The sequence below is a fragment of the Pongo abelii genome, chromosome 20, assembly GCF_028885655.2.
Source record: "Pongo abelii isolate AG06213 chromosome 20, NHGRI_mPonAbe1-v2.0_pri, whole genome shotgun sequence".
Classification (NCBI taxonomy): domain Eukaryota; kingdom Metazoa; phylum Chordata; class Mammalia; order Primates; family Hominidae; genus Pongo; species Pongo abelii.
The window spans coordinates 48,493,260-48,506,592 of NC_072005.2; the positions used below are offsets into that span (position 1 = coordinate 48,493,260).

Consider the following 13,333-nt stretch of genomic DNA (forward strand, 5'->3'; position numbering starts at 1 on the left):
CATAAAATTTACAACAGATTCAGAAGAGATTAAGGACAAAGGACCAAATGGGGAGGACAGGTTTGTTTAAGGGAGGTCATGTACTTTCAATCTGGAGTCTATCAATTGTTCATTCAACTCTGTGTGGAAGTGTGCATCTTTGCATGTGTGGTCGTATATTTGGATCACATGATTCATAATTCTGTCCCTGTCAGTGGCAATTAGGAGTTCATGTCAGGCTTATGACAATAAAATATATGGGTGTGCACTGTTACTGAAGCCAGGGTTTCTGATATCTGGAGAGAAAATAGGCCAGGAGGGCTGGTCACTTTACTTAGTGCCCTGCCTTTCTCTCTCTCTCTCTCTGTCTTTTTGAGACAGAGTCTCACTCTGACACCCAGGTTGGAGTGTAGTGGAGTATAGCTCACTTCAGCCTCCACCTCCTGGGCTCAAGTGATCCTCCCATATCAGCCTCCTGATTAGCTGGGCCCACAAGCACATGCCGTCATGCCCAGCTAATTTTTTGTTTTGTTTATTTGTCTGTTTTTGTAGAGATGGGGTTTCACCATATTGCCCAGGTTGGTCTCGAACTTCTGGGCTCAAGTGATCTAGCCATTTTGGCCTCTTCCAAATGCTGGGATTACAAGTGTGAGCCACCACGCCTGGCCCTGCCTTCTCTTTTTATTAGACAGCAGTCTACTCACTTGTCATGTTCCCAGTAAGGGAATTTTTAACCTTCTCATTTTCCTACCAGGGGTCCATGCCAAAGTCCATATGTGTTTAATTGTGTCTAGAATTGGATGTTCTTTTTGAAAAAAGCAGCCCAAGGAATGCCTTCTTAGCTGATTTCCAGGATTCTAATCTTCATTGTCTAAACTTTGGGTTTCCATTCCTGGATGTTGGTTAGAGTAACTTGTAGGGCATTTAAAATGTACCAATGTCTGTGCTTTCCCCAAGTATGTCTGATTGGATTGGTGCATTGTGTGGCCCAGGCATTGGTTGTTTAAGAATGCTTCCAAGGAAAATGGTCATTTTATTGTGGAGGAATTTTAGCCCAGGGCTCAAAGTTAACATCCTGTTAATTAGAGATATTGACATCTTAGGGCATCCTAATATAATGGATGGAGAAGGCACAAAATTGCCTCTTTGGTTTTCTTGACCGAAGTGTATAACCTCAGTTTAATCATGAGAAAAAATTAGAAAAATTTAAACTGAGGGTAACTCTACAAAATAACACGACAATACTTTTCAAAAATGTTAAGGTCATGAAGGCAAAAGAAATTCTGAGGAACTGTCCCAGATTAAAGGAGACTGAGAGGACAAAACAATGAGATGCAATGTGTAATTGTACATTGGACCCTGTTCCAGAAAAAGGACATTAGAGGGAAGATAAAGAGGATTTGAATAAGGTCTGTAGATTCATTCATTGTATGATGTCAGTGATAATTTATTGATTTTAATGTTTGCACTGTGGTTATCTAAAACAATGTTTGGGGAAGTTGAGTGAAAAGTATATGGGGACTCTATTTTTGGAACATTTTTGAAAGTCTGAAATTATTTCAAAATGAAAAGTTTGAAAAAAAAAGGAGAAGAAATCTAGATATTTCTGTTAAGTTGCCAGAGTTGAAGACTATTTCCCAAGTTATCTTGCCTAATATTGTAGAGTAATCTTCCTGGAAATGCTGTTTGTCACGTTTCTGAGCTTCTCACAGCTTTCCAGTGACTTCTCTTATCTGTAAGATGAAGTTCCCATTCCTTAGGCTGCCACTCAGAGCCCTCATAGCCCGGCTCCAATCTACTCCCTTGATTTACATTGAAGGACCTGACCCACATTTTACTTTCTCATTTCCAAACATTTTCTAATTCTTTTCCCTGTTCATATCATACCCTTGCCTGTCTTCTCAGCCTCCTGAGTTGTTCTTTGTCCTATTTTTTCTTTCTTTCTTTCTTTCTTTCTTTTCTTTCTTTCTTTTCTTTTTTTTTTGAGATGGAGTCTTGCTCTGTTGCCAGGCTGGCGTGCAGTGGCACAATCCAAGCTCACTGCAACCTCTGCCTGCCGGGTTCAAGTGATTCTCCTGCCTCAGCCTCCTGAGTAGCTGGTATTACAGGTGTGCACCACTATGCCCAGCTAATTTTTGTACTTTTAATAGAGACGGGGTTTCACCATGTTGGCCAGGATGGTCTTGATCTCTTGACCTTGTGATCCGCCCTCCTTGGCCTCCCAAAGTGCTGGGATTACAGGCGTGAGCCACCGTGCCCGGCCGTGTTCTTTGTCCTAAAGGCCCATTTCAGACCGTGTCTCTTCATTGAAGCCTGTATAGTTATTTCTGTTAGAAGCAGTCATCTTTTCCTTTCTTTGAATTCTTGTAGGTACAACGGTGTGGAGTGAAACATGAGTTTTATTTCATTATATTATATTTTAGAAAAAAATCAATTTATTCTGCTCATTAAAAGTTTTTCTTTTAAAAAAATCTTAAAATTTTGATTGGAGAAGGATTAGAGATTAAATTGTTGATGTTTGGTTTAAAAAAACTTTTATTTTAGGTTCAGGGTACATGTGCAGCTTTGTTATGTAGGTGAACCTGTGTCACAGGGGTTTGATGTACAAATTATTTCATCACCCAGCTACTAGGCCTAATACTCAGTAGTTATGTTTCCCACTCCTCTTCTTCCTCCCACTCTCCACCCTCTTGTAGGCCCCAGTGTCTGTTGTTCCCCTTTTTATGTCCATGTGTTCTCATCATTTAACTCCCACTTATTTTTTAATTTTAATTTAATTTAATTTTTTTTTTTTGAGACGGAGTCTCTCTCTATCACCCAGGCTGGAGTGCAGTGGCCTGATCTCCGCTCACTGCAAGCTCTGCCTCCCAGGTTCACGCCATTCTCCTGCCTCAGCCTCCCGAATAGCTGGGACTACAGGCGACCGCCACCATGCCCGGCTAATTTTTTTGTATTTTTAGTAGAGACAGGGTTTCGCTGTGTTAGCCAGGATGGTCTCAATCTCCTGACCTCGTGATCCGCCCACCTCAGCCTCCCAAAGTGTTGGGATTACAGGCGTGAGCCACCGCGCCTGGCCTTAGCCCCACTTATAAGTGAGAACATGCAGTATTTGTTTTTCTGTTTCTGCGTTAGTTTGCTGAGGATAACGTCCTCTAGCTCCACCCATGTTCCTGCAAAAAAGATGATCACATTATTTTTTATGGCTGCATAGTGTTCTGTGGTGTATATGTACCACATTTTAAAAATGCAGTTTTCCATTGAGAGGCATTTCGGTTGATTAAATGTCTTCTCTATTGTGAACAGTGCTGCTGTGAACATTCGTGTGCGTGTGTCTTTATGATAGAATGGTTTATATTCCTCTGGGTATATACCCAGTAATGAGATTGCTGGGTCAAATGGTAGTTCTGTTTTTAGCTCTTTGAGGAATTTCCATACTGCTTTCCACAATGATTGAACTAATAATTGATACTCCCACCAACAGTGTATAAGCACCCTCTTTCTCCACAACCTTGCCAGCATGTTACTTTTTTTTGACATTTTTGATAATAGCCATTCTGACTGGTGTGAGATGGTATCTCACTGTAGTTTTCATTTGCATTTCTCTAATGATGAGTGATAGTGAGCTTTCTTTCCTGTGCTGTTGGCCACATGTATGTCTTCTTTTGAAAAGTGTCTGTTTGCCAGGCAGAGTGGCTCACACCTGTAATCCTAGCACTTTGGGAGGCTGAGGTGGGTAGATCACTTGAGGTCAGGAGTTCAAAACCAGCCTGGTCAACATCATGAAACTCTGTCTCTACTGAAAACACAAAAAAATTAGTTGGGTGTGGTGGCGGGCACCTGTAATCCCAGCTACCTGGGAGGCTGAGACAGGAGAATTTCTTGAACTCGGGAGGCGGAGGTTGCAGTGAGCCGAGATTGCACCACTGCACTAAAAAAAGAAAAAAAAAAAAGTCTGTTCATGTCCTTTGCCCACTTTTTAGTGGGTTTTTTTTTTCTTGTAAATTTATTTAAGTTCCCTATAGATGCTGGATATTACATTTTAGTCAAATGCATAGTTTGCAAATATGTTTTCCCACTCTGTAAGTTGTCTGTTTACTCTGTTGATAGTGTCTTTTGCTGGAAGCATGAGTTTTGGATTCAGAAATACGTGAGTCTGAGTCCTAGTTCCACCTTTTATCAGGTGAGATAAGGGACAAGTTAATTGATGTCTTGGAATAGAGGGATAATAGTGCCTATTTAAAGGGTCATTGTGAGTATTGCATGAGGTACAAAACATAAAGGTCCCCAGCAGGTAGCAGATTACTTCCTCTTCATTCCTGTAGCTCAGTGGTTCCAAAGGTACTGTGGGTGGTGTGAACTTTCTTATCAAAATTTTCTATAGATCCTTCAACTAAGATGGCGTTGAACTGAACTGAATGGTTAGGACTTTAAGAAGTTCAACTGACATTTGGATTTTTGTGAACACAACTCAGTAAATAAGTTATCTATCAACAGAGGAATGTAACCAAACAGAGGAAGAAGGGAATGACAATGGGATTGTAAGTGGGAGAAAGCTGTGATGCCTTCCACATGAATCCTTTTGTTCTCAATCAGACAATATCAAAGAAGTACAACTTCTAAAATTCTGTAAAGGAAAATAAACACCTCAGGACTGCCAAACTCATTACACCAAAGGGATACTTCAGCCTGGAGACTGAGTCATGCAAGACCACCATTTTTTCCCCAAATGAACAACTGTTACTTTACAACCTTGTGTCAAAACATTGTACATTAGGCAGAGCCCCAGGAGAAGATAAAAAGGCCCTAGGCATATCTGGGTGACTTCCCTCACAAAATGTTTTTTTGCTGTCCTCGAACCACATTTGAAGTATATTTGTGGAACAGACTCTTACAAGTACTCTTAAATATTGGCTTCTCATAACTATGGAGATCATGTCGTTGGACTAGGAAAAAAAACCCAGGACTTTAGTTAAAAATAAATGCATTCATGATGATTGCTAACCCAACATCAAGCAGAACAAGAGTTAATTACATGAGGGTAGATTGATACAGGACTAAAATGATTTTTTCATGACCTTTTTTTTTAAAAAAAAATTGCTGACTTTTTTTATGTTTTGTTCTCCAGAGTCAAAAAAGCTTTTTTTTTCTTTTGAGCTTTTTAGCTTACAACAAATTGGGTAAAGTGTAATTTTGTGAGCAAAATTTGAAAGATTTATCTTTCTCTCTACCCAATTTCTACAAAAATAAATTATTTGTGCATATTCTTAATTTATGGCAATATAGATATTTGCATAAATTCCATAAGAATTTGTTTTCTTTTATAACAGGACACAATTGGAGACATTGGTTATTTTACCGAGGCTTTGAGTGAAATGGTATATTTTCAGATATGACCAGAATGCTTTGAGGAATTGAGATTGACTTTATAGAACTGACAAAAAGCCTCTTGGACAGACTGACCTGGTTACCTTGTCTATGCAGTTTCTTTAAAAAGTTAATGATCTGTGGTAAGTAAAGAATGTCACTTTCTGATAGGCCCAGGAACCCCCAAGTTATTCTGAGACCTCAAGAAAAGAGGAATTCACCAAATTCATACAGGTATCTACAGGCACAGATAAATTCCTGGCTTGCATAGCCTTGAGAGGCTTTTGGAAGTCTAATCTGAGATTCCTTATGAAAAAAAGTCTCAGCAAAGCCAATTTAAAAAGACTCTCTATGGCCAACCACTATTCTTGCCATACTTTATGCAAATAATCAGGCCAGGTATAAGACTAAAACTTATTTTGCAAATATATTTGTCCTACTATGATTTGTCTTTCACAAAAATGGGAGCCTGGAGAGAGAAAAATTTGTGTTTCAAAAGAAAACTTCAGTACAACTGTTATTAAATTCTAGGCTTGTTCATTATTTTTGAGTTTTATTGTTTGCCTATAATTTGGACTGAATCCTAAATTCTTTCCTGGCTATAAGTATCAAAAGTAATGATTTCAAGATTTTCTTCCATTTTGGAATATTAGAAATTAAAACTGTGCTTTTCTTCAAGCCCTGCAAACTGAAACTAGACAAGTTAAGTGAACTTTTGGAGAAATCACAGCAACTTATATATAAACAACCTTTGTGCCTGTTGATGTATGGACTACACAAAAGGGTCACATGAATACTGGATTTGGATTGAGATTTGTAGAAATCTGTGAGATTGTCACTGCAGTTAGAAGATGCTTCAGAGACTCTAGAAAAATGAGTCTATAGGCTGGGTGTGGTGGTTCATGCCTGTAATCCCAGCACTTTGGGAGGCTGAAGCGGGCAGATCACGAGGTCAGGAGATCGAGACCATCCGGGCTAACACGGGGAAACCCCATCTCTACTAAAAAATACAAAAAATTAGCTGGGCATGGTGGCGGGAGCCTGTAGTCCCAGCTACTCGGGAGGCTGAGGCAGGAGAATGGCATGAACCTGGGAGGCGGAGCTTGCAGTCAGCTGAGATCGCGCCACTGCACTCCAGCCTGGGTGACAGAGCCAGACTCCATCTCAAAAAAAAAAAGAAAAGAAAAATGAGTCTATAGACTGCTGTAGACATTAGAGGTCAGCCAACATGCAACTGAAAGTGTTAGTGATCATGGCCCAAAGAATTTCTCTAATTGAGGAGGCAGTGGTGTATCCTCAATTGGATTCCAGGATTATACTTTTTTGTTGTTGTTGCTGTAATTAGTCCTTAGTCCTTTTCTGATTTGACTTCACCCCTTTTTCCATGGGAGATGACTTCCTAGGAATGAGCCTTCATAGTGATGTAAGATCAGATGAAACATAGCCACAAAGTCATGTATTTAACAGTGATTTCTCTGAAAGATTTAGAAGAATGTTGGGGGTGGGCAGGTGTGGTGGCATAGGCCTGTAACCTTCACATTTTGAAAGGCCAAGGTGGAAGGATCGCTTGAAGCCAGGAGTTCAAGACCAGCCTGAGCAACAAAATGAGACCACATCTCTACAAAAAAATAAAATAAAATAAATTAGCTGGGTGCAGTGGTACATGCCTGTAGTCTCAGCTATTCGGGAGGATGATGTGGGAGGACCTCCTGAGCCCAGGAGTTCCAGGCTGCAGTGAGCTATGATCATGTCACTATACCCTAGCCTGGGTGATGGAGCAAGACCTTGCTTCTTAAAAAAAAAGCGGGAGGCGGGGTTGGGGGAACAGGAAGGCAAAAAGCCTCAGGGATCTCCAGATGACTGCCCTCTAAATAGTTCTTTGCTGGCCTCAAAATCTTTCAAGATATATAGCGTTTCATAAAACAAGGCATGTCAATTATAACTTCAGGTGTGCAATCAAAATCTAGCTCCTAAAACTAAAGCCTGTTAAGTTTTATTCTGATAATATTTATCTTCCCAGGCACAGAACAAAGGCAAGATGAGATGAATTATTCTTCCACCTATCCCATCTCTTTCTACCTGCCTTCCCCCCTCTAAGGAAATATATAAATACTAAGCCTTCTGCAACCTCTTCAGAGAGAACACACCCACAGAGGTTTTCTGTGATTCATGTTTTCCCAGGGTGCACCCTCAAGCTCTGGCTCAATAAACCTTAACTGATCAAGACCCTTGCCTCAGTCAATCATTCTGGATGACCACCCTGAGTCTTGCACAGGCCTTCACTGATCCCTTTACTGCCCAGGTGATGTGTACCTAGGTGAGTCAGGTCCCCACGAGTCAAACACTCTTCTCCCTTTCTGCCTCCTCTACCTCCCTCTCCTCATTCAGTGCTGTGTGCCCTGGTCTGGCCCTAGCTCCGGGCCATTAGTATTAGCCTAAGAAGGCAAGGCCAGGAGGAACAGGCTGAGAAGGAAATCAGAGGCAAACAGGCATGAAAAGAGGCAGATGGGACTGTCATATCTCAGAGCCACCCACTCTGAGTGTGTTTTATGACTGCTACTGGATTTGGAATCTTTTCCTCTTTGTGGCCATAATGGGAACTCACCCTTCTCCTACTTCCTTCCCATTACACTTTCTATTCATAGGGAACTCCTTTTATGACCAGAGAAAGGCTGTAAAAATAGTTGACAATTGAGTAAAACTGACTTTATAATGACTGGGAACCTGGCTCTGTTTTTTTCCAAAAGAGACTGAGATTTCTTCAAAGCCAGCTTTTATGCAGGGCTGTGCAGTTGTGAGTGTGGCATTAGGGAACAGGTACATAAGTGAAGGGTGAGACAGAAAACAAAATGCTGGCTGTTTGTCAAATCCTGAAAGTAGAGGGGGCAAAAATCATTCTGGAAGGTGTATGTCATTCAGGAAACCTTGGAAATCTCAGGGTATCTTCTTCCCAGATGAAGTGGAGGATGAGGTTAAGTTATGGAGTTGGGTGCGTGATACTGGGTACATTACTTCTCTGCCTCGTTTTTTTTTTTTTTTTTTTTTTTTTTTTTTTTTTTTTTTTTTGATGGAGTCTCGTTCTGTTGCCCAGGCTGGAGTGCAGTGGCATGATCTCAGCTCACTGCAAGCTCTGCCTCCTGGGTTCACGCCATTCTCCTGCCTCAGCCTCCCGAGTAGCTGGGACTACAGGTGCCTGCCACCACGCCTGGCTAATTTTTTTGTATTTTTAGTAGAGATGGGGTTTTATGATGTTGGCCAGGATAGTCTCAAACTTCTGACCTTGTGATCCACCTGCCTCAGCCTCCCAAAGTGCTGGGATTACAGGTGTGAGCCACTGCGCCCAGCCTGCCTCATTTTTTTAATCTGTAAAAATGGGGATAACATCCAGGAATTTTTGTGAAGATGTTAGCTACATGGAAAGATCTTAGGATAGTGCCTGGCACATAGTGAGTTCTAAGTCAGTGAAAACTATTATGATTATGGGAATAGGAAAAGGTGCCACCGTGGACGTGTAGGGTGAGGAGGTATTTTCCAGCCAGGGTCCTAGCAGGCCAACTGGAGATGAAGATGGTTAAGCAGAAGCAGCTTAACTTCAGGAGTGGAAGGATTGGGGAGCAGTAGCTGATGCACAAGATTCTGTGAAAATGCCTTTACCTAACAGCAGAAATACCCAGAATGGGTGTGGCTTCTGTCACAATTATTGTCTAAAAATGTGTCGTAGACTCAAATGGCTTTGATGTAAGCCAAGTACAGAAAAGGGCTTCAGGGCTGCCTTGCACATAGCATTCATCTCGTCAAAGGAAAGCATTCATCTTGTTAAAGGAAAACATTCATTCTGCTAAAGGAATCCCCTCTTGTGGCCCTGGTTATTATTTTTGTCTCTGTACTATTCTTGTCTATAGTTTGTAAAGAGAAAGACTGAAGAAGTGTGAAATACGGAAGTGCATGTGTGAATTAACGGCAGAATCGGGACTGGTACGTGTAAGTTAAGAGAAAGTGCATATAAATTTATGTGAACATAAAGAGGACTTCTTGTTTTAAACAGACTTCTTTGTATAAATAATGTGGGCTGTCTTGAGTGGATGGCAGACTGTATCACAAGAACATTCTAGCAGAGTCACGAGAGAATGGGGGGCATGACTTCTTTCTAAATGGCAAGTTAAGAGTGTGTAAGTCGATGAAGAGAGAGGAGATGAAGGAGAAGATGGGTGAGGATGAGAGAAATGGGATAGAGAAAAGAACAGACTGAAAGGAATGTTTACCAAGTGCTCATCAGGTACCAGCCTCTGCGTCTAATACCTTACACATCTTAATTTACTCTTTGACTGTCATTTTCTGATACAGTAAGAGTCATCTTTGTGCTGCAGATGAGAAAAGGCTGTGGGAGGTGAAGTGAGTGGTCCAGGATCATCCAGCCAGTTCATAGCAGAGCTGGTGTGTTTCACCTCAAAGTTGGTGCTCTTGCCTGTGATTCACACAAAACAGTGAGATATAGAAAGAAGGCAAATGAAATTTTTGTTGTGGGTGATGTTTATGGAAGTTACCAGTGTTAGGCAGAATAATGGCCTCCCCAAAATGTCCACATCCTTATCCGTGGAACCTGTGCATGTTACTTTATTTGGCAAAAAGACTTCACTCTTGAGATGGGGAGGTAATTCTGGATAATCTGGGGTGGCCCAGTGTAATCAGAAGGGTCCTTGTAAGTGAAAGAGTGAGGCAGGAAGGTCAGGGTGAAAATGCTGCAGTCTGAGAGACTCCACTAACCATTGCTGGCTGTGAACATGCATCAAAAGACAAAATTTCAACTAATGTAGTTATAGATCTAATTGGCTTTTAATTGTGATTCAGGATTTGGGGCAGCTCTCACTCTACAAATACAGTGATAGCTCCCCCTGGGCAATATAATAACAGAACAATGGGTTTTGTCAAATTGGAACCAGTAAACAGAGCCATAGAAATAAATGGATTGGTTAACATCAGGGTACTTCAGGTTACTCTTTTTGGGGTAAATGTTAAAGCAGAGGGGACTTCCTTATGATGTTGACTCAGGGAGACTGGAATCTTCTGTTTTCAGAAAACATTGGTCTGTTTTGAGATCTGCTTCCTTAAAATCCAAGTTGGAGTATGTAGCATTTAGCGTGAGTGGCTCTAATTTGGAGTCTTTAGACTCTCACTTAAGTGAGAGTGTGACCAAAACTTAAAGCATTAGCATTACTCTCAGTTATCATCATTTTTGGCTTCCATCATTTATAGGTTATGATATCCTCCTGATCACACATTTCTTTGAGTTTATGTAATTCCAGCCAAATAGAGACCATATGATATTTGATGGATGGCAGCACGCAAACATTTAAAACTTTTAGAGACTACAGCACACCAGGGAGACCACTAGTATGACTATGAGGAAGATAATGTTAAGAGTTTGGAGTATGCACCTTTGGTAAGATGCAAACCAACTGAAATAGAATAGATAAAAGAATGAACCAGATGAGTGTAGCCATTTTAACCAAGTAGCATGTTTGTTAACTTTTGCAACTGAGACTGTATAATATCCGATATATTTATCCATGTGCACCAAGAAGCGTCATGAACTACACAGACTCCTCTCTGATCAGCCAATAGGGAGCAATTTTATTATCTAGCATTGCATGCCTGGGTTAAATTAAAACAGGCAGTGAGAACAAGTGAGTCTAGGAGTCTGACTCTAAAAGAGACCATAGTACATTTGAACAAAGAGTTGTGTTAAAGGTGCTGCTAATGTCAGCCATTGGGTGGACTAAAGGATCTCGTACGTAAAAATTTGGGGTTGACATGATAGATTAGACACTCCGTTAATCTATAATTCTCTGTATTTTCTCAAATATAACATCCCAATCAAAGCCTTGGTAATATAACCAATGTTTTAAAATATATTCCATTATAAAGACAGCAGATTCTCACGGAACTTGTGCAAATAACTGAATTACCATAAACATATGAATACTCATGAATAGTTGCCCAGTTCTGTGGCAGTCAGGTAGGGAGCAAAAGTAAATGTTATAATTTTTGTTCACAAAAGTCTACTTTACCAAATTGCAGTAAGGTATAGATAGTTTAAAAGATAAAGAAATTCATAAATCTGAAAAAGAAAACACTTAAAGAATTGGCAATTTTTCAAATAAAAAATCTTAAAAACGGGCCAGGCGCGCTGGCTCACGCCTGTAATCCCAGCACTTTGGGAGGCCGAGGCAGGCGGATCACGAGGTCAGGAGATCGAGACCATGGTGAAACCCTGTCTCTACTAAAAATACAAAAAATTAGCCGGGCGTGGTGGCTGGTGCCCATAGTCCCCGCTACTCAGGAGTCTGAGGCAGGAGAATGGCGTGAACCCGAGAGGCGGAGCTTGCAGTGAGTGGAGATCGTGCCACTGCACTCCAGCCTGGGCGACAGAGCGAGATTCCGTCTCAAAAAAAAAAAAAAAATCTTAAAAACATTATCCTCATTATTATTTAGTTCAATGAAATTGATGTTTTTTTCCTTCTGTGTTTTGGTCGACAACTTCACGAAGGTATCAGCCTGTTTGCAAGTTCTTAGACAGTCCAGTGGCATGATCTTGAAGTCATCAGAAACTCGTGTTCAAGAGTACTTGTCAGAGTCTTGTCCATAAATCTTGAAGAAGAAGCAATTTTGAATGGTAGCTGATTGCAAATGCTTTAAGGAAGAATAAAAACAACTGTCTGTGAATGACAAAGATTGAAAATGACTATGATTAAAACTATGAGGGGAGTTCATTATGATAAAGACACAGCTCACATAGAAATTTAGTTACTTCTGTGGCATATGACATTATGACTGATAACATATTTGATTTCTAGGAATCTCATATAATTTTGGAACACTCATATCAGTAACATAACCATAAATACAACTTAGAGAAGGTTCAGCACCACTTATCAATTGACAATGCTTTCCATGTAATTTAACATATCAAATAAGGTGGCTTTTCCACTTAGCTTCTGTTTCTCAACTGGACTACTGAGTCATTGGTGGAGCCCATTAATGAACAGGGCCAGCAAAGTATAGGCTTGTATATGTTGAAAAAGTTTTCTAGGAAATTCTAATACTCCCAGCTAAAGAACCATTGTTTTAACCTCACGTTCTACCTATTAGAACAGGAGTTCTCCATCCTGGTTACATGTTAGTAGCATCTGGGAAGGCTTAAAAATTACCAATGCCTGGGTCCCACTCCAGGCAGTAGGTCAGAATTTATGGATGGGGCTTGAGCATCATTTAAAAAAACATTTCTCAGTGATTCCAATGTGTGGCTATATTTCCCATCAGATTTCTCTGATTTCTTATGGCATTAACTTTTTTCTACTTTGGTATCATGATTATTTTTCATATCTTATCTCCTGTCTTAGGTTGTATGTTCTCTGGGTTAGAGACCTTGCCTTCTTCATTTCTGTATCTTTCATGAACACATGAATTGGTCATCAGGAAAAGGTTCTCAACCACACGTAGGCTGTGTCCTGAATCTCAGGTTCACACATTAATGCTAGAGTCATTGTTCTCCATGAGGTCAGAGGTTGCTTGCTTTGAAGGGTATGTGGGTAACTCCACAGTTCAGATACTGGATGGGAGATTACCCTGTTTCTAGGCATAGCATTGGAACTACGAATTCTATGTGTATATGGGGTAGAGGGGCAGGGATGTGTAGGAAGACAGTTCTAATTAGGATGGAGGAATTATACTAGGGAGTAGAGGGAATGGAAGTGAGAAGAATTAGTAAAGAGAAGAAATGTGAACTTATCAAATAGGCCAGGGTAGGCCTCTGAAGATTCTTGAGTAAGTGAGTGAACTAGATTTTAGGAAGGTAATGAGACAGTCATATGCAAGGAAGGTTTCAAATACTGGAGACAAGGAGTCAAGCAGGACTTTGAGCAGTTGTTGAGGTCTATGGGAATGGAGAGAATGACACAAGTGAGAGATGTTAAGAAAGGATCAAAAGACT

The 13,333-nt window shown here is 40.6% G+C and overlaps 1 protein-coding gene and 1 long non-coding RNA gene across 2 annotated transcripts in view; both read left to right on the forward strand.

Moving 5' to 3' along the window:
- The window catches only part of LOC103888610 (CEA cell adhesion molecule 6), a 913,736-nt gene that overhangs the window by 822,043 nt on the left and 78,360 nt on the right, over positions 1-13,333 (forward strand). The window lies entirely within an intron of this gene.
- The window catches only part of LOC129051987 (uncharacterized), a 74,111-nt gene continuing 68,010 nt past the window's right edge, over positions 7,233-13,333 (forward strand). The window contains exon 1 of the long non-coding RNA XR_008516609.2: positions 7,233-7,660. This is a non-coding gene — a long non-coding RNA (uncharacterized LOC129051987). The remainder of the gene's footprint in view (positions 7,661-13,333) is intronic.